Below are 6339 nucleotides of genomic sequence, written 5' to 3' on the forward strand. Positions count from 1 at the left end.
ACTCCACAGACCGACCAACCACATGTGTTAGAGAGCACACCTACTCCACAGACCGACCAACCACATGTGTTAGAGAGCACAGTGACTCCACGGATTGCATATGTTAGAGAACACAGCGACTCCATGGAGCATATCTGGGTGTGCTCTTTAAGGAAGCAGATTGCCAGGCCTTTCTTCTGTGGCCCTGCTGGGTAGGCACAAACTGCCAACTTAAGTTAGTTGTTTTTGAGTGCCATTGAGTCAGTTTCCACTCACAGTGACCCCATGTGACAGAGCAGAACTTCTTCATAGGGTTTTCTTGACTATAATCTTTATGGCAGCAGATTGCCAGATCTTTCTCCCTCAGAGCCACCAGGTGGGTTTGAACTGTCAGCCTTTCAGTTAGCAGCCATCACTTAACCATTTGCACCACTCAGGGACCTTTCTAGTGTGTAAACAAAAAACCGAAACCCATTGCCACAGAGTCGATTCTGACTCATAGCAATCCTATAGAACAGAGTAGAACTACCCCAAAGGGCTTCCAACGCTGGAATCTTTATGGAAGCAGACTGCCACATCTTTCTCCCATGGAGCGGCTAATGGGTTCAAACCACCAACCTTTTGGTTAGCAGCCAAGCACTTAACTACTGCATCTCCAGGGCTCCTTTCTGTTGTGTACTCAAAAAACTCAAACTGACTGCCATCAAGTCAATTCCAATTCACAGTGACTTTCACTGGGTTTCCGAGGCTGTAAATCTTAAAGGAAGTACATCTTCCTCATTGGGTTTCCGAGGCTGTAAATCTTTAAGGAAGTCCCATCTTCCTTCCACGGAGCGGTTGATGGGTTTGAATCACGGACCTTCTGGTTAGCAGCCAAATGCCTTACCTAGTGTACCACCAGAGCTCCTTCTGTTGTATAGTAGATGCTTAATAAATAACCATTCATTCAACACTTACTAAGTACCTATCTGTACTAGATACTATCTGAGTGATCGGGATACAAAATGCTCAAGACATAGCCAGGCCCGGGGGAAGTGACAACTTCTTCATTTCTGAACAGTTCTTGATGGTCTGCAGGGAGTTTTTATACTTGTCTTTCTCTCTCTCTCTCTCCAAGTTTTATTTATTTGTTGTTACATGAATTACCTTATGGAGCCTCAAGACAGCCTTAAAAGGTAGGCAGAGTGGGAGCCATGCCCATTTTTGGCTGGTTCAGGGATGGGTGACTTGCCTGAGGCCCTGCTAGTTGCTATCAGGGCAGGACTCAGCCCTGGATCCAACTACGTCCTGCCCCAGACCCACTGTGGTACCCATCTCTGAGTTTCCAGGCCTGACCAGGACGGCCCCCCTGATGGTGCCAGGTGCTCGTGCATGGAAGTTAAGGGATAGGAAGGGGCGAAGGGGGAGCAGTGGCCAGGCCTATGACCCTAGGCTCTAGTCTCAGTTCTACCACCTCCTTGCTATGGACCCCTGAGCAGGCTTTTCACTTTCTGGGCCTGGGCTCCCCATCGAGGGGACTGCACTCAGGACGCTGTAGGCCCTGATGGGCAAGGGTCTATCTCCAGGTTTCCTGGCTCAGCCAAGCAACCCTCTGTCCCTCACGACCAGGGAGAACTCAAGCACATCAACATCTGTGTGGCCCAGCTAGACCACAGGTGAGCCAGGGCCTCTTGAGCATGAAGGAAGAAGAGAAAGGGATGGGGCATGGCTCCCATTCACCTATGCTGGGCACCCCACCTCTCCTTTCCAGCCAGGCCTCATCCATCCATTGCACAGATGTGGAAACTGATGCTCCGAGAGGAGAAGTCCCTCTCCCAGTGTCCAAGGGGCTGGGATTCACATCTAGGCTGGCAGTCTCCAGAGCTTGCAGCTGTGGGTGCCCAGAATCAGGACGCTGCCAAGCCCCTCAGTTCTGAAACCCTGGAGGCCTGTGGATGGCACTCCCGGCCATCCCTGCTTCAGAGCCGCTGAGCCCAGAGTGGCTGAGAGAGTTTTGCTGAAACAAGAGAGCGAGAAAAGTCAAGTAGACACACGCCCTGGAGAGAACAATCATGGGAGAAGGAAGGGCTGCTTATGCGCAGGGAGATAGCTCAGGGTGCAGAAGAGTATGAAGGGATGGACACTGGGAGGAGGTAACTATGGGGAAGAAGTGGGAGGGGAGCTGCTGCATTGTAAATGTCAATGACATGAGACAAGGTATATGTGAACTGCTGTATGAAAAGCGAATTTACTCTGTAAATCTTCACCCAAATCCTAATAAAAAAAAAAAGAGAGCGAGAAAAGTGCAGGCAACTCTGATGACTCAAATAACCTTTGAAATTAGGAGGTGGGCGGAAGCGGGCAGCATTTTTGGTGGGTTTCATCTCATTTCCTAGAAGGATGCGTCACCAGCTTTCGTCTAGTCAGCACTCACCCCGTTGACACAGACCTACGCTCAGGGTGGCATCTCTCTGCTCACCTGTCCCCACAGCAATCAGGCTGGTCGACAGCAGCCTCCCATCTGTCAACGGGGGTGGTCTCATTCCACAGATGGGGAAACTAAAGCCTAGAGAGGGCGTTTCTGTTCAGGGACACAATGCAGGAGCCTAAGTTTTCAAACCCCTTTGCCAAGAGGTTAATTTTTCTACTTGGGGGGACCGAAAGGAAGAGACTCTGTAAAGCTATTTAAAACAAAAAACAAAAAAAACACGTTGAATAGAATTGCAATGAGGCCCTCAGCCAGCTCAAGAAGGTTTCAAAAATTCTGTGCAGTCTGAATTCTTGTGGGCTGAAGGGTCACGCGATTTCCTTTACAAAAGGCAGAGTTAAAAAGTCTGACTGAGGGGGAGGAGAGAAACGTCCACAAGACCAGGAATCATGAGTTTTGGGTTTCAGCCTTGGCTGTCCCAACGATTTGCTGGGTCACCAAAGACAAACCCCTTGCTCTCTCTGAGCCTCAGTTTCTCCTTATTTATTTACTATGTGCCAAACACTGCTTTAACGCATGTTGGTAATGCTAATCAATTTAACCCTTATGAAAGCCCTGTGAGGAGACAGGCACATTACTATCTCCAGCCTATAGAGGGGGAAACTGAGGCATAAAGCAGTTAAGTATGCTGTCCAGTACAGGTGGAGGAACCAGGATTTAAAGCCAGGCAGTGCGGCCCCAGAATCCATGCTCATAACCACTGAGCCACGCAGCCCTCCTGCCTGCAGGTCTGCACTGTGGACTGGCTGAACTCTAGCATCTTTCCTGCTCTAATAGGCTTTATGTCTGTGGCCTGGAGGATGCCAAGCCAGCAGGCCTTTTTCTGGAGACACCGAACCACGCTCTCCAAGCTCAGTGGCAGCTCCAATCTGCTGCCTTTCCTATGACTGATTTCTTTAGTTCACTCAGCAACCTTTATAAACCGCAGTCTGGGAGACCCTTGAGAGGCTCCCTGGGTCATCCAGCCATTGGTCCACCTCTTTGAGCCTCGCTGTGAGCCACAAGTCCGAGCAAGAACGGACGACCCCACTCTGATGTCTGTTTTGGAGTTTGACACTCCGGCCGGCCTCTGGGACCGCAGGAGGTAGACTGCCCATTCAGGCGTCCAAGAAAAAGAGGAAAAAAACATCTATTCATAGGCAGACAGAGCCCGCTCTGTGGAAACGATGCTACCAACACGACTAGCAGCCCAGCTGTGCGAGAGATTCCCGCAAAGCCTGACCTCGGAACATCCACGTGGAAGGCTCAAAGGCTTGGGTGGCCACCAAGCTTTTAAGATACGCCTGGATCTTCACCCGTGAAATTCCTGAGGGAATACAGTTCGGACCCAAAACCCAGGCTTTTCTTCCAAAACAAAATTCTTCAGACAACAGACATTTTTTGGCTTAAACAAACAGACTGCTGATCTCTGTTCCATTCGAATGTCTAGAACGAGGAATACTTGGCTAAGAATAACAGCCGCCACATCACATGCTCCCACCTAACTCCATGCACTACACCATGTACTTGACACCACCAGCTCAAGAGGTGGGCATGACTCTCTCCATTTTGCAGGTAAGAAAACTGAGGCTCAGAGAGGTGCAGGCTGCACTGCTGGGAGACAGTGGGGGTGGGGTGGGAAATCCCACTCTGGCCTCGAGGCTAGAAAGCTGGGGATGAACCCAGCACACGCTGACACGTGCAGAGACTTCCATGGGGTGGTGCACGTCAAGACCCTGGTGCACACATTCCTCCCTCTGCAGCCATGAGAAGAATTCTCACAGAGGGGCAAGTGGGGAAGGCCCAACTGCAGTGGGCAATTCACAGAGAGAGACTGCCTCAGTCCCGCCTTTTCAAAGACACTGGAATCCACTAACTGGGACTGTGGTGCTGAATGCCTTGGAAGTCCCCTGAGCCGCGCTCCTCCGGTCCGTCCATGCCGGTGAACCTTTACATGAACAGTTGTGCAGTCGCAGTGGTGCTCCCATTCTCTTCTTGGGAGCAGGAAAGGCCGTGCATCCACTCATTCAAGGTCTCATGCTTCACCCCAGACTCCAGGAAGGCCCTCGAGTAATCCACCAGCCCACATCCTTTATGTAAAGATGAGAAAACTGAGAGATTTGTCCAAGGATATTCAGTCATTGGCTCATTCAAGCAGCAGGCACATAGCTTGTGCCAGGTGCCAGGCCAGGCCAGGGGGACCAGTCTCTGTCCTCAACGGGGCTCATTGTAACCAAACATTATAACCCAGCATGACTGCTGCTGTGCACGCCAAGGGCGCGGAAACACTGAGAAAGATACGTGCACTCTGTCGGGGGATGTGAGAGGATTTCCTCAGAACAGGGAGCCCCCGGGGGGCACCTCAGGCAGAGGGTACAACACTTGCAAAGGCCTAGAGGCCACGTGAATCCAGCAGTGGGTGGTGGGACAGAGGCCTGAATAACGGTAGTGACCTCAGATCTGAAGAAGGGAGCGGGGAAGGGTAGGGCTCCAAGAGGAGGACGGACAGTTAGCAGCAAGTGCCCGCGCATGGCTGCTAAGCGGTGCAGAGCCGGGGTAAGCTCTCCAGAGTCCCGTTCCGGAGCTCTTCTGCACACCATCCTTCTCTCACGGCACCAAGCCCTTTGGCACATCACCCTCATCCCAGGTACCCAGCCCAGGTATAATTTCACTTGATGGGTCTTGTGATGAATCAAAGCCCAATATGCAGCTTATTCTCTTTCTTCCCCCAACCCTGCAAGCACACGTGTAACCTCCCCACTCCTGCCCTGATCATCTCAGGTAACTGCACCTCCTTCTCAAGGGGGAAGGAGGCACCTGGACAATCTCCTTCTCGAGAGACTATGCTGAAGCTGTAGTTCAGGAGCTCCAGGCTCCTCTCTCTTATTCGGTGAGGATTTATTGGGCACCTACTGTTTGCCCATGCTGGACAGCTAAGGGAGTCATACAAAGTCATTACAACCTTTAACTCACTTAGCCGTCCCCTAATCCCTCGGAGATAAGCAGGGCCGGAATTATTTGTTTCACGGGAGGGGAAAAGTGAGGCTCGGGGAGGCCCTGGAACTTGCTTGCTCAAGATCACTTGGCTAGGAGGTGTCAGGGCTACAATGCTAACCGGAAATATCTGACCACAGAGCTTTTGCCAAAATAGATAAGGGCCACTAGGGGAACAGAGCCTGGATCCACTCCCTTCCCGTCCCACAGCCCCTTTATCCGCTAGGCAAGCGGCGCCATCGGGGAGTCAGGAATGGCGATGCCCTGTCATTATTGGGAGGGGCTGCCTTCTCAGCCCCCAAGAGCAGGACCAGGGCTGGCAGCTTATGCCGAGTGCTGTGTGGCTCTCAGGTCCTGCTGATGCCAAAGGACCAAACACTGATGGCCTGTATTTTTTTAAAAGGCGTGCTGAAATGAACCGATCTACTTGTCTTTGGTGCCCGCACTGAAGTGTAATAACGAGTTCAGGATGCAGAGTATCTACTCTGGAATCAGAGACCTCGGTCAGGTCACATCCCTGAGTTCCTGTGTCTCTTCAGTGGCGTGGCAATGACTTGCTTCCTGCTGCACCAGTGTGGCCTCAGTGAGGATGCAACTCACTGGAGTGGTGATCCTCCCTCCCTGCACTTAGGTGTCTGTGTGCATCTGTGTCCTCCACTGGCATGCCACGAATCTCCTCGGTACCAAGCCCTTTTACACACCACCCTGCCTCCCATGGTACCAGGCCCAGGTATAATTTTACTCAGTGGGTCATGGGATGATGCAGCTTAACAGCATTTCCCTCCCACAGTATGGTCCTGGTGAACCAGGACCTGGACCAGCACAAATACTGTCCCACACTCGCACTCCTAAGCACATATGGCTGCAGACCCCCAAAGTACTAACACTTGGCAACAACCTAGTCAGACAGGCCTTCCTCC

The sequence above is a fragment of the Orycteropus afer genome, unplaced genomic scaffold, assembly GCF_000298275.1.
Source record: "Orycteropus afer afer isolate SDZICR_OR568_19922 unplaced genomic scaffold, OryAfe1.0 scaffold00037, whole genome shotgun sequence".
NCBI lineage: Eukaryota > Metazoa > Chordata > Mammalia > Tubulidentata > Orycteropodidae > Orycteropus > Orycteropus afer.